Raw genomic sequence first — 27587 nt, forward strand, 5'->3', positions numbered from 1 at the left:
AATAACCTATCCTTTTCTCAATCAGTCACCAACTGGTTTCAAAGTTACCTGTCTGACCGCCAGCAATCTATTGTATGGCAAAATGACATATCTCCCCAACTACCTGTCTCTATTGGTGTTCCCCAAGGATCCATCCTTGGACCACTACTCTTCTCTATTTTCAACAATAATCTAGCCTCTGCCACCAAACATGGCACACTCATACAATATGCAGATGATTCAACCTTCATCTGCTCAGCCCAGTCCCTACCTGAACTGCAAAAGGTCACACAGGATGCCTTTTCCTCTGGTGAAGCATGGCTATCTGATGCCCAGTTAATACTCAACCCAAACAAAACTAAACTCCTCATCTTCGAACCCACCAAACATACTCAAAACAACTCTCACTTTAATATCACAGCAAAAGACAACACCACTATCCGCCCAACAGATCACACCAAATTGCTAGGAGTTGAAATGGAAAGCAATCTCAAATTTAACATTCACATATCCATGACCATAAACAAAGTCCACCAAAAACTAGGAGCCTTATGCAGAAATAAGCAACTCCTCACCAAAGCAGCTAGTATTTCAGTTGCAAATTCGCACCTTAACTCCACCTTACTTTATGCCTCTCCAATATATACCAACCTAAAGCAATGCAATCTAAATAAACTCAAGACCTGCTACAACAAAATTTCCAAATTCGCCACCAGGTCATCCTATCACAGTCACCACTGTATCTCACTTACTGAACTAGGCTGGCTAGAACTCCCTCACCTCCTTCAATGATATCAACTCGCACTCACCCACAAACTGGTTAACCATCCTCTAAAGGTCCCATCCCTCCAGTATCTACTCCAACCCTACTACTACCAGACTGGGCTACATGATCAGAGAGCTCTTCTATGTCTCTTTTCATGTAGCCCAGGGAGGTACATCTCAGGTCATTCACACCAACATGAACAATGACAGAGTCATATTTGTACTTGTTCTGGAGTGATCTGGATGCTTGTGTTATGTGGCAGATTCTGGCTCCTGACATGCAGCTAACAGTAACCTTCTGCTTGTCCAGCCTAGTGATTGGGACGTCAGTGTGCCTGACTATAGAGTCACCTATTATTAATGTGTTAGGTATGTTATTTCACCTTAAGGGCTATGATTGTGTGGCACACTGATTTTGTGTTTTATGTGTTGTCTGGTTTGTGATGGGAGGTACAGGTTGTTTGGTTGTCTGCTTTGGAGGTCTTTGATGCTTTTGCAGGTTTTTATTTAGAGCCTCCAAGTATGATTTTGTGTATTTATGTGTATTTTTTGCCAGTGCTGTTTTAGTAGGTCTGTGTGCGGCTAGAGGTGTGGTGCATGTGTTAACCTTCACCTCTAGATTGTCTGTTCCAGTCTTGGGTGGAGACAGCTTAGCTTCCAGTTTGGATGTATAATTGCATCTCTTGCATATCTTAGTGTTTTGTGATAGGAGGAGAGGGTTGTCTGTGTGCATGAGGCAGTTGTAACGTTGCCTCAGGATACCCAGATTCACCAGCTGGACTGGAGAGTACACCTGAAATTGCCCTTTGGTCATGGCTGAATAGTAGGGTGAGCTGCTTAGTCACTTGGTTGGTGAGGGGTGAATAAAGACCCTTGCCCTGTTGGGCAATCAATGTCAAGGAATATTAGTGCTTGCTATTAGGTCTGAGCAAGTGCTGGGCTGTAGGATGATTTTTGAGTGCTTAGGTTGAGAGTTAGACAAGTTTCAAGGGAAAAACTGCGGAGGAGACTTAGTGGAGCTGGGAATAATTTAACCGTAGCTAACTGGCGCTGCCCAGTGGGCAAAACCGTTTAAAATATTTTAACCAGGTGGGGTTATTTCTATGTCTGGTATACACGGTTTCAGCCAGGTTTCAGTATTGATGGTAACATCTGGGTTGTAAAGGGAGAGATTTGCATGCAGTTTGTGTATTTTATTGAGCATACTTCTAAGATTTAGGTTTAGTGGTACTATTTCAGAACTTTTATGTGGAGTAGGTAGTTTGATTTGGATTGGGGAGTTTAATGAAATAATGCATTTGGGGCCTGGGTTTAGATCTATATCACCACTAAGCATAAGACTGGGTGCTATGTGACTGAGCACCTCAAAAAGTTTGAATAGTTTTTTTGTGGGTTTTAAAGGAAATATTATGGAGGCTTTCATTTGTAAAGAATATTTGGTATTGTTTCAGGTCTGTGAGTGTGGTTATAAACAATTATGGGGACACATAAAAGCTATTAGTTGTTGTTAGGCTTATTAGGTGCTGTTGCTTGCTTTATATACTGATTGTCTAGTTGGAAATGGTAAGTGGTGAGGTTAGCTGTAATCATGAGGAATAAAGTTAATATAAGGCCATGTACAAACATGGTAGCATTTGGGTTTGATAAATTATTTGAAAAATGATCAGTTTTGAGGGAAGATAAATTCTTGTTTGTTAAGATATTGGTATATTACAATGTCACATATTCAAGGTTAGGAGTTATGTGTGAAATGTTTGTGGTGTTTACCGAGTATGTTTCTACTGGGTAGTCACTTTTATATGCATGTGCAAATGTATTGTAGATAGCTAGTAATTTGTAATGGGAGGGGATAGTTGTAATTACTATAGCAGATTGGGTGATTTGAAGTCTGGTGGGTGTGGTCTGGTTAAGTTTAAATTATGGGTATTGGGGGTGGGTGGGATATGGGAGCAGGGAGAGGAGCAAAGTGAGCTCGAGAGTAGGTAGGGCGAATGGAGTAGGATGAGCCAAGATCTAAACAAAGGCAAGTTTGTGTGTAAGAAAAACAATCAGAATTGACCAAGAAGTGTTGTGAAGCTGTAAGTCATTTCTTAACCATCAGGTGGAAAACAGCATAACCTTGTATCTGTAGGCTACTGTGCTCTCAATTAAATTAACAAACACACACAATATTTGATCAGTTATGGATACTATTTGCTAACATAAGGGAATAAAAGAGAAATTGAAGGTGAGTATGAGTGTGTGTGTGTGTGTGTGTGTGTGTGTGTGTGTGTGTGTGTGTGTGTGTGTGTGTGTGTGCGTGTGTGTGTGTGTGTGTGTGTGTGTGTGTGTGTGTGTGTGTCATGGGGGGCTCCTGCTTACAAGCCAAAGCAAAGTGCTCTCCAGGTACTTGTGCATGTGTCCACTATTTCTCCTGCTGAAATATGACTTTTTGCCATGGCTTTCTCACATCTGCTTAAATTATGTGACAGTTTGTTTATTTCTTCATCTATTTATTTATTTATTTATTTATTTATTTATTTATTTATTTATTTATGTAATTGGGTTAGTGAACTGGCCCTTCTATCTTTCCAGCCACAGAGCATAGTTAAACAAACACATAGCAATGGAGAGATATGCAGAACATGTTTGCACATACTTATTGTTAAAAATAAATAAGTAAATAGTTGCATGTACATGGATGTTATTGGGCCATAGTATGATATGTGGTAGAGAATAAACATATCTGTGCAATATGGTAGAGTCCATACAGTAGAACAAAGTAATCAAGACTATTAACAGAAATCCATGTGATATAATAGAAGTAAACATGATATATTAATGTGCAGCTAAATTAATAACAGATAAAGTGCTACCACAAAAATACAGGGCAATAAGGGAAAGGAAGGAAAGAAATCAAATGCCATCATAGAAGTATTGAATAGAGAATCTATAGGACAGTTAAGACAAGAATTGTCACTGTTAGAAGAGTATAGAAGATGGAACAGATCAGTAAATATATTTAGAAAGATAGACATGTGAAAAGGAATGCACAGTATAAGAACAGAGCAGGATCTATCATGCAACTATTTTCAAATAATAAACTAAAAGATATCAACATAGGCAGAAAAACTTTGAAGATATGCACATACATATAAAGGAAAAGTACAAAGTAAGAATTCATGGATGATTCCTAACAGTTTTATAGAGAACTGGGAAACAAACCAAAAGGAACACCTGAGACCATTCATTTTTACATGTACTTCTCTGAAATCAAGACTAATGTCAGGGGCCTCCGGCTGACTGCATTTGCAAATGATTGCAAATTAAGAGCTGCAATTGATTCCTCCACTGACATAAATATTCTCCAGAGAGGGCTGACACAGAGAAACAACAGATATCAGTGCTATGGTTTAAAACTAAATACCAAGAAATGCATAATAATATCCTTCAGGAAGTTATCCAGGCCTGGTAGCCATCATGTTGAAGACACACCCATTAGAGCTGACCCAGTAGACAGGGACATGGGGACTCACATAGACAGTAATCTAGCATTGGATCATCACGTGTCTACACTAGCAAGGAAATCATTCTATGTTGTGCAACTTATAAACAAAGGTATGGCATCTGAGTCTAAAGTAGTCATTACTCCACTGTATTCAGCATTCATTAGACCTATATCATAGAGTATAATACCCCCTTTGGTATGTACCTATTCAGGCATATCCAACAATTGGAGCATCCAGAAAGGTTTCTGGCTAAAAGAATACAGGTCATAAAATGTCCTATGCAGACCACCTCAAGGTTCTATCCCTGAATTGTGTATCTTACAGGCTGTTGAGGGGAAACCTATGCCTGGCATACAAGGCATTGTCAGACCCCACTCTGTTGGATCTTCTGCATATCCTCAACACAAGCAGAACCAGAATTACTCATTCTAAAGACTTAAACCTTGCCTGAGATATATATATAGGACCTGCTGGAGTGACAGGTATATATCCCAGAGACTACCCCTTCTCTGGAACAAGCTTCCAAGCCATGTGAAGCAGAGTTTCACTCTAACTCAATTCAAATGTAACTCGGACAATTGGATAGGGAAAAGGAAATTCATCCCTGGCTTGTCACCTATGTCTTTAATGGACACAGGTAGCCTGTAAATGGTTCATCTCCCAGCCCCCTGCTTATAAAATGTTTCATATCACAAGCCTCTGCTTATACTTATCAAGGGTACCAGAACTTGTCAGAGATTTGGGATGCATGATTAGGCTTAAAAAGGCCCTTTTAGTCATTGGCCTAGTAAACAACTATGAAGCTATGAACCACCAATAAAAGAAGAAATTTTGGAGACTATAAGAACATGTGGAATGTAACAAGGAAGCTGAATGCATGGATGAAGTAAAATAAACAGAAATAAGTTAATGTACAAGGTATGAAATGGGATGAAGTAATGGCCAAAGAAATTTAAATAAAATTAAGAAAAGCTCCTAAACGGAAAACCCCAAGTCCAGATGCAGTACTTAACTTCCAGCTAAAAAGTATTAACATTGTTACACAAAGATTTAGCCAGCAGTAAGAATTACTTATATGCATACCTGAACAGACACCATCCTGGTTAACAACAGGAAAATGATATTCCTCCTTAACAGTAAACCTGCATGCTTTCCTAAAAACTATAGTTCAATAACTTGCCTTCCAACAATGATGTTTAAACTATATACTGGAATTGATACTGACAGAGTTTATAGTTATTTAGGAAAAAACTCATTCATGGCAATAGTACAGAAGGATAAAAAAGAAAGTCATATGGAACAAATGATCATTTCTTGTTAAATAAAGTCATAATGTAAAATTGTAAAAATGGAAAGAATCTAAGTATGGCATGGATAGATTACAAAAAAAGCATATGACAACATGATACATTCATGGATAAAGGAACATTTAAAGATGTGTAAGATACACCATACATTGATCAAACTCCTTACAGTGACCATGAAATAGTGTCAAGCCACTTTGCAGTTAATCTATGACAAAGAAAAAATTCTTACCAGGGACAGACATTCAAAGGGGGATATTCCAGGGTGACTCTTTGTCATTAATGCTCCTTTGCCTTGCCCTTAGACCATTGAGCTGTTGACTTAACAGATTAGGTCATGGCTAAAGTTTGGCTCCCAGACTACAGCAAGGTGTAAAGACTTCTCATCTTCCTTTGCGAATGATTTAAAACTGTATAGTTTATCAGATGAGGAGCTGAAAGCACAACTGGAAGTGATCAGACTTTCTCAGATGATATAATAATGTTATTTGGTCTTAATAAATGTGTAAACGTAACATTTAAAGCAGGAAAGCTACAGCACCAAGAAAATATCACACTGAGACAGGGATGTAATAAAAAGGAACTTAACAGGAGGGAATTGGTGAAGAATCTACAAAAATCATGGACAAATGCAAACAAAACTCAGTAAAAATATTTTAGATGACTACAAATAATACCAAAAACAGCTCTGATATCTAAGAAAAAGTCCAGTGTATAATCCAATTTGTTTTTCCTGTTCTAATTGACAGTTTTGGTCTGACTGAGTGGCCCTAAAAGGTACTGAATCAGTTAGACAAGAAAACAAGACAAATGCTTCACGTTTATCTAATGATATATAAAACTCAGTATATGAGTAATAAGGTCACACAGAAAAAAAACAAAGTGTGAGCTAAAAGAAAAACCTAGCCAAGCTGTATTTTCCACTGTGTGATGCCTTAAAACCTCTTGAATTATAGGTAACATAGGATATATGCAAATGACCCCTTAAGGACATCAGGTGTTTCAGCTATATGGTGGTTCTGAATGCCCATGACTTTAGAATGTGGGAAGAAAACACCACTTAATAAGCACATCAGAACAAATGGATACCACTTCTACTTTAAAGAGGCAAGCAGATAAAACTGACTGGTTTGTGAAGGAAAAGAAAAAATCCAGAGACAAATAAATCAATAAAATACATACTTAACTCTCTCTTATTTTTAACAAATTATTAATTTACATCTCTTAGGAGCACCTATTCAGGCAACCAAGGTAAAATATTTTGTTTTTATGATTTAGTCAACTATAATAACTTTGTAATATAACTTATTAATAAGAAGCAGCATGCGTTTAAATAAGTGAATACGATACGTTTTAGAAAGTATAATGTTGCCATACAACTGATATATATTACCAATCATAGCTAGCTATACCCTATACTAGTTTGTTAATACTTAAATGATTATTAGATTGAAAAAGTGGACTTCAGTGGTTTCTCGTTATTGATTCTGGCAGTCTAGCTTTGTCCTCGAGTAGCACGACTATTTTGTAAAATATTTAACACATTGCTATATGGCTGGTCTATAGGTAAGACGCTGAGGTTCTTTGTTATGGCCATTTTGAAATAATTTGTTGAAATCTCTGCTTTTGGTGCATTTTTGGTCATGTTTGACATACTGAGCATTTTTTGCTGACTACCTTATATGGGAAATGGTTAATTTAGGTGTGCACTGTGACTCTGTATCACTTAAAAATGGCTTTATTGGCAAAACACAGTAAACTCTGCACATCCACGAGCACTACAGTCAAAAAGCTTCCTTCTAAAATAAAAATTCCTGCCTTCATACCTTGAAAATCCTTTTGGAATTCCTTTTGAACAAGACTGAGTCCTTAAAACTTCTCCATAGCTTCATCTACACACAAGATTCATTATGACAATTTACAGGAAACTGCTTCTGACCCTTGACCTTCTTTATCAGTTCCAGATCAGCCAGACCAACCGGAAAGCTGCACGACAAAAAAGAACGGTATATTATCTATTTTAGTTAGTAATAAATGAATATAAATGTAAAAATATAACATTTCAGAATTATATTATTCCTTTTAGTGCAGACTTGTCTGTATATTGTACTTGTAATGTCCGCTGTTAGCTATGCCGGGTCATAGAACACTAGTTCACTTTACAATGAAAAAATGATTTTGTAATTAACATCTTTTCATTTGTGAACAACAGTCAAGCAGACAGGCATGGTTTTTCAAAATGAAAATTATCTGCTGCCTGTTATAATCCAATTTTGACTTGCAGTAGTGTATATATTTCAATCAGTTTCATATAAAATATATCATTCACTCACAGCTATCAGAGCACTATCTCAATGCACTTAATAAGTAAATAGTTGATGGTCTGACTGTGATAGTTCTATTTCCAAATGTTCTTCTAGAGTGGAAATAGGCACTGCAGTGAATTTGTATAACTTGATTAGATGAATTAAAATAGCCATCAATGACTATGCATAGAAGAGAGGATCTACAAAAGCTATAAGGTTAATACTCTTCATGTCTGAATGATAGGATTATAGTAACTGGTCATTTATTTATTTATTTAGTTATGTATTTCAGTTTGATTACTGGGGAGGTCCACTGGGCTTGGGGGCCCGTTTTCAGTGGAGGCCCGGGGAGAAAAGCTCCATGTGTTTAGTTACATACAGTTACATACAATTTATAAAAGAAATTACATAAAAATTTGAATAAAAAGTTACATTAAAAGTTTCAGAGACTATTGTATTACAAATAACAGTAATCAGAGACTGAGAAGTAAAAGAAAAAAATCCCAGTAGTTCAAGGGGGAAAATCCTGGTGTAGGCAAGAAATCAGGATGTAATAATTAGGAATATAAACTGAGTATATGAAAGAGGTTAGGTAGGTAAGTGAGGTTAGCCAGGAGAGAAGTGGGGGGATAGCTTCAGAGGTAAAGGCTGAGGAGTGCAATTGCATTTCCTATTTTGGAAGAGGTAGGAATGAAGCTGGTTTTTGAAGATGTTTGGGTTGGTGCAGGTCCTAAGGAAGGAGGGCAGAGCATTCCATTTTTTGGCTAGGGTAAAGGCTAAGAGCAGTTGACCTGCAGGGCGTTTAGGTTTTTGAACTGTGATTAGGTTTTGGTGAGAGGATCTAATTGATCTAAGGAGGGTATAAGGCTGTAGAATATTAGAAAGAGCAGGGCAGTTTGAGGGGTGGAAGAATAATTTGTGGGCTGTTGAGATTTGGAGAAAGTCAAGGTGATTGGGGAGTTCCAGCCAGTTTAAGGAGTGGAGGGAGGTGCAATGATGAGAGGAGGATTTGGCATTTGTGGCAAATCTAGAGATTTTGTTGTAGCATTACTCCAATTTGGAGGTAAGTGTAGAAGATAAATTAGTGAGGAGGAGAGCGCCGTACAGGAGGGAGGGAAGAAGGAAAGTAGAGGCAAGTGTAAGTCTGGTGTGAGGAGAGAGGAAGTGGTTGCTTCTATACAGTAGTCCAAGTTTTATGTGAGTTTTTTTATGTTTAGTTGGATATGGTCATTAAATTTTAGTTGGTCATCAATTATAATGCCGAGAAGCTTGGTGGAGGAGACAATCTCAATGGTGGAGGTGTTGTGACTAGTAATTAAAAATGAGTTCTTATCTAGAGAGGATGATTTAGATGGGGTAAAAAGGAAGATCTTAGTTTTGTTTGCAGTTAGGGCAAGATGATTTTGGAGCATCCAGTTTTCTGTGGTAGAAAAGGCAATCTGTGTTAGTGTCTTTAGTTCTTCTAGATTTGGGGCACAACAGATTAAAGTGGAATCATTGGCATATTGCACAGGTGTTGGGAATAGCTTTATGTAAGTCATTAATAAAGATGTTAAATAGTAATGGGCCTAGAATGGAACCTTGTGGTACACCAGTAGGGGTAGGAAGGAAAGAAGAGGTAGCTTGGGCCCATTTCACTGCTTGGGACCTGTTTGAAAGGTAGCTGGAGAACCAAGGAGACAGGAAGGCCTGAATAAACAATCAGTAACCCCAAGGCTGAAAGCAGAGAGCTATAGCAGGGGTGCAGGTAAGTGGTTGCAAACTTCTTTTATAGAGGAATGTATTAAGAGTATGACTAGGGGCTCTGTTTGGTTCAAGAGGAGCACACTAGTAGTAAGTATATTAGAGAGTGCAGTATCCTTAAAGGAGGGCAGAGACACTTTTAGGCAGGGAAAGTTGTGAAGCAGGGAGAGGGAGTATTACTATTCTGTATGTATGGAGTATGCTGCCATCTAGAGGAAAAAAGAGGGAGGTGCACTTCGAGGAAAGATGCTCCCTGGATAAGACTAGGTTTAGAGAGATTAGAAAGAGGCAATTTGGGGAGAAGACTGAAAGACCAAGGGGGGGGGGGGCAGTGCAGAGACCAGTGGTAGGCTGCCTTCACATGTACCAAGGTAGAATGCTGCTCAAGGTAAGGTAGTGCTTAGAAAATAAACAAAATGCAAGGAAATACATACACCGAGTCTCCTTAGCAAGAGAGAAAGGGCCCCAAAAATTATTAAAGCTCAAGTGGAATGTTCACTGTCTTCTTCTCCTGGGAGAGATCTCCTGTCTGTTCAGTGAAGAAGGGGGGAGAGCACTCTTGCTCATCTGGCATTCAGCCCATAAATATGCTTCTGTTAGAGTCAGTAAAAGTAGAATCCCTCTGCATTTTCATCTTTATTGTTATCACTTTTACTTTCAAACATTACAGTATATCCCAATGTTTTGTCCTAATGTTCTGCTACAAAGTAGGGATAATAGTTGTCTATGAAGTATAGCAGATTAATTCTGATGACTGTCATTCATTCCATAGTCAATGTGGAAAGCATATTTTTTTCAAAGTTACTATAGCATAAAAATGTTCTCTAAATACTGTTCAGATATGAATGACTTAAAAAGAAAAAAATGTTAACAAAACAACGGACTAGTAGTGTACTATAAAACAAATAAAAAGAAAAAACACTACTCAGGAATCACGAACCAGAATTTATTACATCCAAAACATATCTGTTTAAGCACTTTTGTTCACTTTGGTAAGGAACTTCTTCAAAGTGAATGAAAGTGCTTAAACTAATGTGTTTTTGGATGTAATAAATTCTGGTTCATGATTCCTGAGTAGCTTTTTTCTTTTTATTTGTTTTATAATATGCTGATAGTCTGTTCTTTTGTTTATATGAATAACTTAAGATAATAGCATTACTTTGTATATGTATGTTTATCCGTACGTATGAGTGTGTAAGTAAGCCCGTGCCAGAGGGGACCATTTTCAAGAATGATGTGAAATAAGTAAAGTGAAATGGCAGACATTAAATTAAAGAATTACTTCCATATCGAACTAAACAAATATGAAACAAATGTATTTTTAATCAATATTCTGAAGCCTAGGGTTGACTGGGGAATACCATCCTTTGCAAAGCAATGTTATTTGATAACTATGTTCTCTCATGCTGGCAAATATTGAATCCCCAGGAACTATATCAGTAACTAAGCTAATTATTGAAGTCCATCATTTTTTGTCTGTACTGTGACATCATTCTTGGCGAATGTAGAATGCTACTCAATGCAAAGTACATATGTGTCTGAGACACCTATTCATAGAGATCAATAACATCTTTCTTCATATAGTCCAGGGAGGTACATCTCAGTTTACTAATGCCCACATGGACTATAATAGAATCATACTAGTACCTGCAGTGTAGTGACTTGAGTATGTGTATAACTCTGTGAACCCTGGGTCCAAGTAAGCAACTAACCATTATCTTCTTGTTCAGTCTAGTGATTGGGGCATGTGGGTGTCATACAATGGAGTACCCTATGACAAGACACCTGAGTACTGTGATGGTTGCCTTATGAACATTGCTTATGGAGCTCCACTGGGTGAAGACATATGTGTGGTGTTTGGTGTTGCTTTTGGTGAGTGCTTTAGAGATTTATGAGGATATGTATTTTGTGTTTATAGGCTTAGAATGTATTCCGTGAGATTTGGGAAGATTTTTGTTTAGATCCTCAGCATAAGTTGGTTTATGTGTATGGTGGGTGTAGAGTGTGTGTGTGTGTGTGTGTGTGTGTGTGTGTGTGTGTGTGTGTGTGTGTGTGTGTGTGTGTGTGTGTGTGTGTGTGTGTGTGTGCGTGTGTGTGCGTGTGTGTGTGTATTTGACAACCTTGCCTGAATGCAAGATTTTTGCCTTCAGTGAAATTGTGTACGTGTGTCTCTCACAACTGTGCATGTTTGTTTAAGGATTAAGCGGTTGTCTGTGAATACGAGACAATTGCTGCATTGTTTTATGATGCCCGTATCTACCAAGCTGGCTAAGGAGACATTTGGAAATTGTTCATCTATGTTTTCTGGACATGTATTTCAGTAGAGTACTGGGTTATTCAGAGGTCTCTTTGGGTGGTCTCTGGGGGTTTGGCAGTAGTCTAGGCAAGATTGTGTTAAGATTTGATAGTAGTTCTATTTAATGGGCAGACTAGCTGCTCTGAGATTTTCTTTGTGCAATTACTTTGTTTCAGACACACTATGTTCCATGTTTCAGTTCTAAGGTTAGTTTTATAGATAAAATTTACTCAAGAGTAATACTGGTTTGCTGGGTAGACACTTAGTATTATGGATACTTGAAAAAAACAATGGGTAGGAAAAGTACTTAAACAGCTTTTACAACAGATGATAGCAATGAAATAGGAGAGGTATAGACTTTGGAAGCCAGATTACCATAAGGCTAGAAAGCTAGAGACACAGCCTTTAAAAACCACAACAAGTAAATGGTTAGAGGATTGGGGAAATGTCAAGCAGCAAGAATCATACTTCCAGGACAGGGAAACAGTCAAATAAAGCCACTACTGAAGCTCTAGTTGTATGGTTAGAGTTTCAGAAACTTTACCTTAATGTCTCAGTGGGGGATTGGGCAAACAGAAAGAAGAACAGTGGAAAGCAGTACAAAAGTAAACAGTATGGCACTGCAAATCAACTGTAATCAGGTAAATGATAAACATAATATATGACTCTAACAGCAAAACTGGAATATGAACAGCTCCCAACACACTGAAGAAGGACCTCTTGCTGTGAGGTGACAATGTTAACTGGCACTATGGTGCAGCAGTTAACATTGTCACCTCAAAGCAAGAGGTTCTCTGGTCTGATTCTCAACTGAGGTGTCTTTTGTGCAGAGTCTGTGTTCACATCAGTTTCCTCTGGCTACTCCACTTTCTTCCTACATTCTAAAGACATGTGTCTGGAGAGCTTCTCCCCGGGCCTCTGCTAAATATAGGCTCTGTCCTAGTCAGACTTTCCTGGTCAACAAATGTTAAATAAATAAATAGATAAATAGAATAAAATCCTGGAGCAGAATTTATAATACTATCCCTACTGCAATCCTATCACAAAGTAGGTCAACAAACTATGCAGAAATGTAACAGTAATGCTGCTTATGGAAAATATGTTGTAATAAATGACTAAATGAGGCTCAAATCTTGCAGTAGTTTACAGTTCTGCCACATCTCTGAATGAAACTACAAGATTAAGGTATCAGACAGGGCTCAAAATGCAAACACTTAACTTTTTCAACTAATTCAACTTAGGGAGATGGAAGTGAAGTATAATGAATAAATGATAAAATCTTGCAGAACTACACAATCTTCCCAAAACTGCAAATGAAGCTAAAAGGCTAAGGTTCCAGAACAAGTTAAAAAAATGCAAACATATAACTTTTTTGTCTAAAACATAGGAACAAGCAGAAAAGTACAAATACTATCACCACAAAGGTCACTATAAATGCAATTTATAATATTTAAGCAGCATTTTTTTCTTTCATTTTGATGAAAAGCTTGTTTCACACACTTCAGAGCTTTCTAAATCTCTTAGAGTCTTGAAGAGAATATAGGAGTTTATGTATTATTGGTATGACTGCACTGTGTTTTATGCATAGCTTAGCTTGCAATTTTTGAGTACTTTTTTCTCATTGGACTGTGAATCTTTTGATGTTATCATATCCACATTCAATCTTACTATGTTTTGAATTTTGCTATGTTTATTTTGTATACAATATTGCTTACTGAAAGACCGTGATGCATTTTCTGCTCATTTAGCTCAAGTTGTGGTTGAAAAGGTTCTAGACCAATCCACTTAACTGGTGAACAAATAGTAAATTTTATTTATTTATTTATTTATAGTTTGTTTGCCAGAATAGTCCATTGGGCCACAAAGAGCCCATTTTCAATGGAGTCCTGAGCAGAAAGCTCCAGAAAATTTTGGGAATTAGATCTCAAAAGTCTATTTGGTTGGTGCATTTCAAAGGTGGTGGCAAGAGAGGGACAGAGAGAGAGGGTGAAAATAAGTTTGTGTGCCTGGACAAGATGAATATAGATGAGGTAATTGGACAGCTCAAGCCAATTCAGTTGGTGTAGGGCAGTGCAGTGATGGGAAGTGGATCTATGGTCAGTTGTAAATTTTGTTATTTTATTATAGCAAGAGGAGAGTTTAGTCTTGGGGGAGGATTGCAGGTTAGTAAGGACAGAGGCACTGCATAGGTGGGATGGGATAAGGTAAGTGTTGGCGAGGGTGAGCCTAGTGGAGGGAGAGACATAACGGTTGTGGCGGTAAAGCATGCCTATTTTTTGTGTGTTTTTTTATATTTACTTGTAAATGATTATTCAACTTTAGCTGGTCATCGATCAGGACTCCTAGTACTTTAGAATTAGAGACTATTTCGAGAGGAGTATTATTTTGACTGGTGACTGAGAATGAGGTTTTATCTAGGGTGGTTGTTTTTGAAGCAGTAAATATCATGACTTTAGTTTTAGTAGCATTGAGTGTTAGATGGTTGTCCATCATCCATTGCTCAGTGTAGGAGAAGGCATCTTGGGTTAATTTAACTAGGGTGGGTATAGAAGATGCAGAGCAGATTATTGTTGAATCATCTGCATATTGGACAAGGTTGGCAATTGGGATGGCTTGGTAGAAATCATTTATGAATATGTTGAATAGAAGGGGGCCTAAAATTGAACACTGAGGGACACCTGTGGGAGTATTGAGAAAAGGGGAGGTAGTGGTTTTATTCCATCTGACTGCTTGCTGCCTGTTTGAAAGGTAACTGCTAAACTAGTTAATAGAGGATTGGGATAGATTTAGTTTGGAGAGTTTAATGAAAAGAAGGTTATGAGAGATAATGTCAAATGCCTTAGAGAGGTCAAGGAGGAGAGAGGACATGATGTGGCCAGTGTCACGAGCCTTATTAACGGTTTCTAGGAAGGAGAGGAGAGCTCTGGTAGTGCTGTGGCTGGGTCGGAAATCATGTTGAGCATGGGTTAGATGTTGGTTGTTTATGAGGTAAGGTAAAAGTTGTAGATGGATGCATTTTTCAAGAAGTTTAGAAATGGGGGATAAGGTAGTGATAGGTCGAAAGTTTGTGATATTATTGTTATTACCACCTTTATGGAGTAGAATAATAAAGGCCTTTTTCCAGAGCTGGGGAACTTGACATTCAGCAATAGATTGATTTATAAGAATGCAGATGGGAAGCGCTATGCCTTCTGTGGCAACTTTTAAGAAATATGAGGGTATATCATCAGGGGTATTGGATCCGGGTTTCAATGTTAGTAGAAGTTTTTTTTATGGTGGCTGTAGGAATGGGGTTGAAGGAGAAAGGAGGAGCATACCTCTCAAGTATACCTCATTACGAGGAACATACCTCATTTGGGGTCTTAAAAAGTTCATGTTCCTCGAAGTTCCTCAAAGTTCCACATTGAAAGACTCTGTCACACATTCAGTGTTAAGAATATTTTAATTGAAATCCATTGCAAATAGAAATTAATCATATTAATTCATTAAAACATCTTCTTTATAAGGAAAACCAGCATATTTTAACCATCCTATGACCTTCCTAGTTGAAGTTGTTAGTAAGCCATTAGTATGTGTTCCACATTTTGCCTATTTGTTCCACATTATGAGGGCTAGTGTTCCTCATTTTTGACATGGAAGGTTGAAAGTTATGAGGAGGAGGTTGGGAGCAGGAAATGATAGGGTAGGGAGGGATAGGTGGAAATAAGGGTAAGGAAGCTGAATGGGAAGTGAAGGATGATGCAAGTTTATTTATGGAATCGATAAAAAAGTGTTAAATTGGGTGGAATCAATAAAAAAAGTGTTAAATTGTGTGGCTAAATCCAAGTCAGAGGCATCTGGATCAGGGCAAGGGTATTCTTTTTTGCCAAGATTGAGAAGGGAGGAGATTCCATGCCAGAACTTTTGGGGGTTGGTGTGGTTTGGAGTGTAGAGAAGTAGGCTTTGCGGTCTGAGAAAATTTTTTACGAAGTGTTTTAAATTCATTAAGGGTGGTGATAGTTTTATTTTCGAAGTAAAGTTTCCAGGCTTTATCCTGGAATTGCATGGCTAGTAAGGTATTTTTAATTAGCCAAGGTACAGCATTGCTTCTTATGCATTTTGTTTTCAGAGGGGCAAAGAAGTCAAGCAAGTTGAGGAAAGCTGAGTTAAACTAGGTAATAGCATTTGACAAATAAGGAAAAGAAATAAATATGAACACAATGAATAGGCTGCAATTGTTCATAATAAAACATTCATAATTCTGACTCATCATTGGGGATTTTGAGTGGCTGTGGTGGTGCAGTGGTTAATATTGTTGTCTCACAGCAAGAGGCTCTTCAATTCTTGGGTGGGGTGCTTTCTGTACAGTCTGCATGTCCTCCCAGAGGTCATATGGGTTTCCTTTGGGTGCTCCAGTTTCCTCACATTTTCCAAACACATGCAGTATGTGGATTTGACACTCTAAACTGGCCATAGGTGTGTGCTACTACTTCTTTCCAGTCTCCTCAGACCAGCACTCACATGTAACATCATAAGTGGACCAGCCAATCAGATCAGAAGACCCACACTGTAAAAGTAGCTGACTCCAAATCCAGCTCTAGACAAGTGGCAAGTGGAGTACCTCAGGGTTCAGTCCTGGGACCACTCTTGTTTGGCATCTACTTCTCAGAAGTATAGACCAACACTAAGGGACTCTGGCTAACAAAGTTCACAGATGACTGCAAACTGCGAGCCATTATTGAATCCCAAAATGATGTGGATACTCTACAAAAGGGCCTTACAGAAACAGATGCTTGGTGTCAGAGCCATGGGCTCAAGCTCAATGCCAAGAAATATATAGTTATCCCCTTTGGGAAAATACATGTACCCGTGAATTACCACATAGGTGGCAGTACACTAAACACTGAAAGTGTGATAAGAGACTTAGGGACACAGGTGGACAGTGATCTCACCTTTGATAGCCACATCGCACAACAGTCAGGAAATCCTTCTATGAGGCACACCACATCACTAAGGGCTTTTCATCCAGAAAAAAGGAGGCCATTGTCCCACTGTACTCATCCCTCATTGGACCCATTATAGAATACAATGCCCCATTCGGTATGTACCTCTCAAGACATCTGCAACAACTAGAAAGGCCACAGAAATACCTCACTAAAAGAATCACATGCCTAAAGCAGATGCCCTATGCTGACCACTTTAAAAAACACCAGCTATACTCTGTCGCATCTCATCTACTCAGAGGCGATCTCTGCTTAACATACAAGGCCATGTCAAATCCAGAGCTGTTGGACATGCTACACTTAAAGAAATCCCAATCCCTCAGAGCCATGCAGTCCATGGATTTAAACCTTGTCATCACAATAAACAAGACATGCTGGAGGGATAGGTTCCTGACACAGAGACTCCCCAGACTCTGGAATAGACTGCCCATATATGTCAAGCAGAGCGCCTCTTTGGCCCTCTTCAAAAGAAACCTTGATGATTGATTGGGAGAAAGGAAATTCACCCTGGGATCACGTCAGTCACCCTGCTAGACTGGGGTCCGGGGATGTAATTAGTGTGTGAAGAAATAGCCAGTGAATCGTTATGGCTAGGTTTGTATAGGCACTAGGGCCGATAGCCTAGTATCAACCTATGAGCCTATTAAATTTCCTTCTGCATAATGTGACTTATATTTTAAAATAATGACAGGTATTTCCATTTTGGGCTGCATTTGTTAAGAAAAGACAGGTTATATATGGTATATGCATGGACATGCATGTGTGCACATGCACACGTGTGTGTGTGTGTGTGTGTGTGTGTGTGTGTGTGTGTGTGTGTGTGTGTGTGTGTGTGTGTATGGGTGTTGGTGAGTGGATAGTTAAATATACATATGTGTGTGTGTCTGTTTTCATAGGTTCATAGGGGGATGGTTTGGTATAATAGTTAAGGTGTTTACTTCACAGACACAATTGGCTAGGTTTAAAATGGACTCCAAGTGCAGCTAGTCTAGTACTTACCTATGAACCTGTGTATGAGCATGAAACAAAGGGAAAAGTAGAGAAATATCTTAGTTGTCCATGATTTGGCAAAATGACCTTGATTTTGTTTCATACGTTTAATCTGTTCTTTAGAAAATGTTTATTTTTCTCGGAAATGGTTGAGGATTGCAGTTATGACACACATTTAAGCTTCAGACTTCATATCTTTCAGATCACATATGGTAATGCAAATTCTTTTATTCTAGTAACTTTTAAAAAAAACTATACGGCCAACGTTTTTTCCTATATCCCTATGCTAATATATATTGTATAATCTATGATTTACTTTGAGTTTATGTGGTGCTTCATGGTTTGACATGAAAGCTTGCAAAATGCTGGGAAAGTTCTCATTGCTACCTTGTGTCTAACTACCCCACTTTGCATATATTTATAGTTTTTTAGTAGTAAGTATGATATGTGATCATATTTTCATATTTTGTGTAAATATCTCAGGCAATGTTCATATTGCAGCATTACAGAGCACCACTTCACAGAACCACTCAGCAGATAAGTAAGAATGTCTGCTAACCCTAATACAGTGGTCAGGAAATGAGAATTCTGTAATTTTCATGACAAGTTTATATATATATATATATATATATATATATATATATATATATATATATATATATATATATATGGATCTACTTCAGCAGATCGAACTTTTACTAGTTTGAATCACATATGACTGAGACCATATGTTCGAACTCATAAAAGTTCAAACACTGATGTAAAACTACATAAAACCAAAAAACACAAAACTAAACGTCTATAGCAGGAGCCCTCCTGCACCACCCACCCCCCTTACATAAATATACCAACTCTGAGATTGCACTACATTGTAGAAATGGGAAATCTTCCCTTTCCACTCTGTATGGACATCTCCATTTAGTCAGATCAGACTTTTACAAGTTCGAACATATGGTCTCGGCCATATGTGGTTCAAACTTATAAACGTTCGATCTACTGAAGCGGACTCATATATATATATATATATATATATATATATATATATCTATCTATATATATATATATATATATATATATATATATATATATATATATACATATATATATATATATATATATATATATATATATATATATATACATATATAAATATACATATATATATTAATATTTCTGTTAATATTTTGGTCTCTGTGGAGTACATATGGTATTTTGTAGTATCAACTGAAAGATTAAATAATGCTGCAAAAGATGGAAATGATAGCTTATGTCTGCCTACTACCAATCTACAGATATGTACAACTGTTCAGTAGTACATGTGAGCATAAATACTATATTTTTGTATCTTGGGCATTGTTTATTTGGATGCACTATGGATCAATATTTCACATGCCCAGTCACCACAAAGTTCATGAATGACACCTCTAACCAGCAAGGTACTTGTCATCACAGAAAATGTGAATTATTTTTGAGAATATTATGAATGTATGGTCTAAGCTAATAATTCCATTTATAACTCAAACCAGAAGGTGAACACATGGTACTGCATGGTGTCAAATGAAGGCATACACACTGCTGGAAAAACTTTGAAATGATAGTCGGTATGTAAGTAGCACTGTATTACAGACATTTACATTTATTTGCTCATTAAATATGCATACAAATCATAAGTATGCAAATATCTCAAAACTGTAGTAACTAAAAATGGCTTTTCAGGAAACTGATGATCACAAATTCACACTGATAACTGGGGTCTATAAAATATTGGCTGATAGATATTAACAGTTGTTCGCATGCTTATAAAACACACACATACACACACATGCACACACACGCACATATGTATATATATATATATATATATATATATATATATATATATATATATATATATATATAGATATAGATATATACTCAATATAAAATGCCACTAGGTCTGGCTGCCACATTAATACTCCATTGTGATAATGACTATGTGCTGATCAACTTTCACATTTTACCTTTCTTTGTAACTTTTATAGGTTTGGAGATATATACTGTTTACTGGTAAGCTGAAAAAGTACAGACTCAGAAGTTTAGCTCAGGAGAATGTTATCCAAGCAGGATCGCTGTATATGTCAGAAGGTATTGAACTCTACTTATGCTAGGTTCGAAAAAGTTAAATCATCTCAACTCTTTTTGTAAGTCAACCATTATTACTGAGTTAAGAAACAGAGATATGTCTCATTTCTTACCTCAATTCTGCTAATTTCTCATTTGTGCACCTTTTCCTTTTCAATGTTGTCCCATACTCCCTTTTCCAACCAACCTTTATTCTAGTGAAACAATAGATGAAAATATCACACACATGCAAAAAGGACTTATATATTACAATCATTTTTCTGTGGTTCTACATTGTGTCATGGTGGGCAAAAAGCAGTTCTGCTTGTCATGTATAATCACATGGAAGTGATAGATGCTGTTCTTATAGCAAAAATGAAGAAAAATCCTTTGAACATGCTAAGCTGCTGTCATGAATAATACAGAAGAGCTTAGCAGAGGTGCATGTCAACAAGCAATAATGGAATGTGGGTGATGGAGGCTGGGTTCATCTGCAGGTAGTTGTAGCTCTCTTTTATAGTTGTCCTGTGTTCCACTACCATGATAAATTCCCTATGTATGATTCTGTAGCATACCTGGACAATGTTCTGTTTTGGAAAGTGTTAATGACACAGGGAAGGTCTCAAATCAATGTAGGTGTAATCATCATGACTTACTAATCGTGTGTTCCATTCCCCTAAAATGAAATATTCCTATCATCGGTATGTACATTTTGTTACAGAGTTTGACAATATCTAACAAAATGTAGTTATGGAATCATCTAGCATTGTTGGGTTCAGAAGCTGTGAGATACGCTTCTAATTTACCTCCATTCAGCTCATTCCTTCTTAGCTCACATTCTGTGCTACCCTCTGTGTGCTTCTCCTTTAATATTGGCTATTTATTCCTATTTCCAACCTCCAAACTGGTCCAAAACTTAGCACAATACACATATACTCACAATAAAATTAAGCATGGTACGCACTCTGCATATGTGCTACATACTTTAGATATGTGTTTTCTGAATCACCCATTACAGGTGGAGAGCTTCAGTGGATGTCCTTGTTAGTGCACACCTACTTATCATATCAGTAGGAAAGGCATGGGTTCATAGTCACTAATGTCTATCTGCCTTCTTCACTTACTTCCATCCTGCTTAATTCTTATCTCCTCACATTGTTGTCTTGTCGGCTTGCTGCACATTTTTCCTTTGTCTTATACCCCTTACAACATTAATCCTATCAAAAATATATTACCGCCCCACACACATGCCCAAAATGCCTTATAAAACAACAAAAGTCATTCATCTGTTGTCATACATTACACAACATTTGGCAGAGAGCAACTTTGCTTACCATATGTAAGCAATGGTAAAAACAGAGAAAAATCTTTTGAATATGCCAAGATCTTGGCATCCCTCATGCATCTGAAGTGAACACCAATGTGCTTCACCAAGCAATACTGAAATAACATGAAGTTAATAGTGTCACTGGAACAACTTCCATTGAATGTTGTAGTCATGTATGCAGATTGTCAGTACACTAGGTGGGTGTTTTTAATCCTTTGATTGTTGTATGCTTTTTACCAGCGTTCATTTTTCAGTTTCCCATACTGTTTTAACATTCCCTTGAAATGTATGTTTTGTAACCTATTCACTGTAAGTTCTTATTATGTGGATACATTGATAATGTACTAGGCTAGTGAATGTTAGATAGGCAGCCGGGGGAACAACTGCATGGAGGCCTACCTTGTAGCAGTCTCCAAAGCAATCTGTCTTATGTGCTAATGATTTACCAGGAAAATATGAGGTAGGGTGACGCTAAAGTGTACATGTGATAGCTACCGTGGCTCACTCTAGTCATGCTGTGATGTGCACATTTCCAATAGACAGACATAAGGGTTTTAATCCACTGATGGTTTGTATGTTGTTTTCCAAAGTTCAGTTTTCAGTCTTCCAACACTGTTTTTGCATTTCTCTGAAATACATTTTTCAGCCCCCCTCTTGTACTAAAAGTTCTTCTGTGGATTTACTTGCTAATGGCTTGGTTTAGGGCATATCGGTGAGATAAGCAGGGATTCAATCCCATTTAGGTGTACTTTTATTGTCCTGATATTTTGTGTGCCATTCTATTGTAATAAGGTTTTTCAGTCATCTTCTCTTTGAGTGCTTTCATGGCATTCTTTGCTAATACCATGTTCTGAAGACTATCAGTGACATAAGTAGGGGTTCAGTTCCTTTTGTCTATGTTTTTTTTTCTCCTGCTATCATCTATTCATTTCCCATGATAGTAAACATTCCTATCATGAATGTTTAAATTATGCAGGGAGGATTGACACTTTCTAATTTATTTTTTGATTAATCTGCCATTGTTGAGTTGGACGTTGAGAGATAATGGCCTCTTATCCCACCTCCATCCTGCTCATTCCATCTTTGCATACCTTATGTTTTAACTCCTGCTTAACCACCCTTTTCATCTATGTTTACCCTATACGCTCATTTCCAACCATTGATATAGGCAAAATCACCTTTTTTGTGGTTATGCCTTGTGAGGAATAAATGGCACTCCAAGTCTTATGGCAAAAATTATGAAAAAATCCTTGGCATGTACTAATCAGTCATGCAAGTTATATCAGCTTTGTTGTTCATACCCATTTGAAATTAAGTACATCTACTGCCATTATTCAAAATCTCTGTACTCATGCAGTTATTTATATACTTATTCTTGTATTTAGACACATATATGACCCAGTGAGAAAAGCTCCATTATACAGACATTATTTGCAGTTTTTCATCATTTAGATTCAGTTTCATTAATGAGCAAAAGTTCAATTACTCAGACACCCTTGACATCAGTTACATCATTTACAAACAGTTTTGAATAAAAATAACAGTTACATGGGTTGTATATGAATACACCTTTTAAATTCAGGAAGGTGCATGCACTGCAACATCATCACTGTGCTTAGACTGTCAGTCTGTACTTAGAATATTTGTTACTATAAAGGCTTGTTCAAAATCTAAACAGATAAGTAGTTAGACTAGCCTAAAGGAAGCAAGGAGGGGTAGATGTGCATGGAAGGTAAAGGAGACGAGAATATAGAGGAAGGTATAGCTGTGATTATAGTACATTGAGTTTTGTGCAGTAGAGTGTTATAGGACAAATTCATAAAGCCATATTAGCATCAGTTTTACCAGGGGTGGTGTAGAGACATTTGTCTACTAGATGTTACTTCAGTTGACATTTAAAGTCTTTCAGGCTGCAGATTGTTTTCTAAGTCGCATGGGATGGTATTCCAGCTATAAGCAATGCAGTGTGAAAATAGGGAGGTATCCTGCATTGTTGTTAGGTTTAGGTATGGAAAGTAATGATTTGTGAGGAGTGTAGAGGTCTCTTAGTTGGGTAAGTTTGAATAATGGAATGATAAGATGGGAATTTTTCAGGGTTGTGCGGTACTTTGAAGGCTGTAATTAATTGTGAGTACAATAGAGAATCATTTAGTTTGAGCTAGTTTTATTGTTTTAGAGAGAGAGGCAGTGACATGATCTATATTGTTGGTTAGTTGAGAATTTGTCTTCTTGATTGTAGCATTGATCTAATTCAGCTGACAGATGGGAGTTGAGATTGTTTAGGACAAGAGAGGCATATGACAGGGTGGGGAGTAAAAAAATGAAGTGGCTGTGTTTTGTCTAGCAGAGTCAGTATGGTATGGTTTTACTCTGCAGAGACAGCCTAGCTCTCGGTTTGTCTTCTTTATGAATTAATGAAAGTGGAGATCAAATTTTAGCTTGTCATCTATAATCACACCTCCGTGTGGGATACCAATTCCATGTTGGTCTTGTTGGATGACTGCATATTAAAGGTATTTTTTAGGAGAAGAGACAGTTGGGGATGAACAGTAGTTCGTTGTAGTTTGTGAGCAGTATATTAAAACTGAGATATGATATGTAACGCTATCTGCTGTGAATGTGACATATTCAGAAGGAAGATGGTCAGGGGTAGTGGTTGTTGTTTTAAGGGTGCTTAAGTACCTTCAAGTTGTAGATGCTGGCACTAGAGTGAATGGAAGGATCTGTTGTGGTTTCAATGATTGGACTGGATTGTTGGATTTGAAGTAGTTTTGTTTTGTAGGAGGGAGGTTACTGCATTTTTTAAATGTGAGATAAACTGTGAAGCAATGCATTGGGAGTTATTGGTTGGGATGAGCTGGGTTAGGTTGATTTTTCAGGACTGAGCAATATATTTATGGCTTTACAGAATGTTTTGTATTGTTTGATGATGAATTTTGGGTGTTAAGCATTTCTTGCTTTACGCATTGTTTGCTATAGTTCCTTAACAGCATCTATTGTTGCAATGATGTTTGAGACTTCATCTGTGCCCATGACTCCAGGCTTTGTTTCTAATTTGCATAAGTTGCTTTGTTTTTTTCAGTTGACCAAGGGGATGGCTTCCTTTTAGCTCTTTTGGCTCTTAATGGTGTTTAGCTTATTAGGACATTTAGAAATATTGTTTTATATGTCTCTACTACATCAAAAGGTATCATTTTAAGTGGAGCCCAGTTGATGTGGCGAAAGCTGAAAGTAAACGTTTTCCAATGTATGTGCCAGCATAATTGCATATATTTTATCTCATGTTTTCTTGACCTACATAGTTGGATTACAGTGGGCATACAACATTCTCTAATTGTTAATACTGCAACAATATCATACTTGTTTTACAAAAGTAAATGCAAATTCATTGAACTCTGCCTATCTCACCGAGTAAAGACACACTAAATTGAAAAAAATATACCATTTCTGTGTGATATGAGACAACCACATACCTAAGCTTTCATCCATATGTGTTGACCTGTGTGCTACTATACATACATACATGCATACAAATGTTTCAAGCATGGGCATTAATGAACTTCTAGACTGCCAATATACCAAAGCACGTGTTCCCATAATAAATGTCCAGGCTGTTCTTAAAAATATTTAAATTAGTACTTGCTTTAATGTAATTTGGTAGTCTGTTCCAAGCATCAGCTATTCTGTCAGAGAACCATTTAGTACACTTTTCATTCCTATAGAATCTTCTACATAGGTTATCTAATGATTATCTAGTACTTTTTAATGACCCCAAATATTCCCAGAGGTAGTTGCCCCTAAATGCCCTATATACCTGAATAAGATCTCCTCTTAAATATCTGTAAGAGACACTATACAAGTTCAGATATTTTAGTCTTTCATAACTTAGATTTTCACATCCATGAATGCCCTTGGTATATTTCCACTGTACTCTTTCCAGTTTATTCATGCTTGTTTTCCTATAGGGTTTCCATATTGTAATTCCATACTCAAGTTTGGGTCTAATGTAAATAACAAACAATGACTTAATTATGTTTGATTTCTGAGACTTTATAAATCTTTTTATACAACCTATAGTTCTATAACTATCATTAGCCAATTGGTTGATATGATTAGAAAAACTATGGCAAGCCTTTTATTTTACACACTTACATGTGAATGGTTTTCTGTCAACCTGACCACACTGACTACCACCAAAGCGCACACATGCAAAATATATCTATGTATGTCTATGTATATATATATATATATATATATATATATATATATATATATATATATATATATAATCTGGAATCCTCGTAATGAAAATATCAAAGCCACATTTCCATGAACAGTGAATGCTGATCTGACTCAGACCCATTCTGTTCTAAAGCACCTCATTAATTATCTTGGGTACAAACAGTACTTAAAACTGTTAACAATGTTCCTTTCTAATCTATCTGTAGAAGTAATGAACTTTGCAGAGGTATGTCCCTTTGCAATCCTGCTTTACTTGCTAGTGGGTTATGCCTATTCATTATATCTAATTTATGTGGGAATCATAGGTATATCCAAATGTATATTTATTTAATGCATTTGTCAACAGGTAGATTAAAATACAAGTCATGGCATATAATTATTTACATGAAACTGAATTAAGGCTACTTGTTCAGTAGTGTTTAAGACAACTGTTAAACATATTTATTACCGTATAATAGTATTCTCTTTTTCTATTCTGATAGCTTGAAATAGCTGAGTACATCTTTGGCAGCATCCACAATTTGTCTGCATAATGTAAAACACCATCTTGAGCATTGCACTTATATTTGCAGCTTACTCGTGCAGTAAGCATGCATGCTATTTCTGTCTTTGAACATTCTGGACATCATTTCATGTGTGAATATTTTTTTCTGTTTTAATCCTAAGCAGCCAAGTGCTCCGGATTGTGAGGAACACTCCGCATTTGTGATCGATTAAGCCCACTGTTCCGCTGTTCTGCAATGAGCAGCCATTGCTATGCTTGTGACTTTTGACTGGCTTGTATATCGCAGTTACAGCCAATTGGCATCACATTATACAAGCCAGTCAAGTAATTTACATCTTTAAGAAAGCGAATGAACTTTTTTGTGCCTGACAATGCAATTCTCCCTCCCCTTACATGCTCAGTGCTGCCCACTCTGCTGCCTATGTTCCATTCAGGAAAACCTGTGCTCTGATGGCAAAGAGAACACCCCTTTTTTTCTGCATGCTCATGTGTCCAGGGATTAGTTTTATTGGATGTGAGCAAGTATCTTAGACTAATGAGCATAATCTCAACATGTTTCATATTTTCATAGTTTCATAGTATAGTACTAGGCTATCTGCCCTGGGGCATTTGTAAGCCTAGCCATAGTGATGTGGCTTTTGCCACCCCATGAAATGGTACAAAAATGTACAGAATAAATTTAGAATACTGTGCCTCTGTCTAGTAGTGACACAATGAAGGTCCCCTTATATAACAGAATTAGTTTACTGTGCCCCTGTCTAGCAGTGACACAGATGTGACCCCTGGGGTAAACTTACGATCTCCCATCCACTCATCAAGATTTCTCTTGAAGAGAGTCAGTGAGGGGCTCTGCCTAATATGAACTGGGATCTTGTTCCAAAGCATGGGAAGCCTCTGGGTTATGAATCTATCCCTCCAGCATGTCCTATTCATACTTGTGCCAAGGTTTAAGTCTTTAGCTCTCGTGGTCCTGATGGATTTGGATTTTTTGAGGTGGAGCATGTCCATCAGATCCTGATTGGACATGGCCTTGTACGTCAGGCAGAGATCACCTCTGAGCAGGCGGTATGCTACTGAATAGAGCTGAAGTTTCTTTAGTCTGGCAGAATAAGACATATGTTGGAGACCCTTGATTCTCTTGGTGAGGTACTTTTGTGGTCTCTCCAGCTGTTGCAAATGCCGGGTGAGGTACATACCAAATGGGGCAGTGTACTCAATCATGGGTCTGATGAGGGAGGAATATAGGGGTACAATGACATCCTTGGATCTGGATGTGAATCCCTTCATGATGAGGTGTGCAAGGTAGAATGTTTTTCTAACCACTTTGGCAACGTGGGTGTCAAATGAGAGGTCGCTGTTGACTTGGGTCCCTAGGTCTCTCATTACTTTTTCCGTACTCAGTGGGTTGCTGTCTATGTGATAATTTGTGGATACTTTGTTTTTCCCAAAGGTGATGACTATACATTTTTTGGCATTTAGTTTAAGGCCGTGACTCCGGCACCAGTTGTCCGTTTCTGTGAGGCCTTTTTGTAGGATGTGTGTGTCTGCTGGTGTATCGAC

Source organism: Protopterus annectens, chromosome 2.part1 (assembly GCF_019279795.1).
Source record: "Protopterus annectens isolate FY-2018-M chromosome 2.part1, PAN1.0, whole genome shotgun sequence".
Classification (NCBI taxonomy): Eukaryota; Metazoa; Chordata; order Ceratodontiformes; family Protopteridae; genus Protopterus; species Protopterus annectens.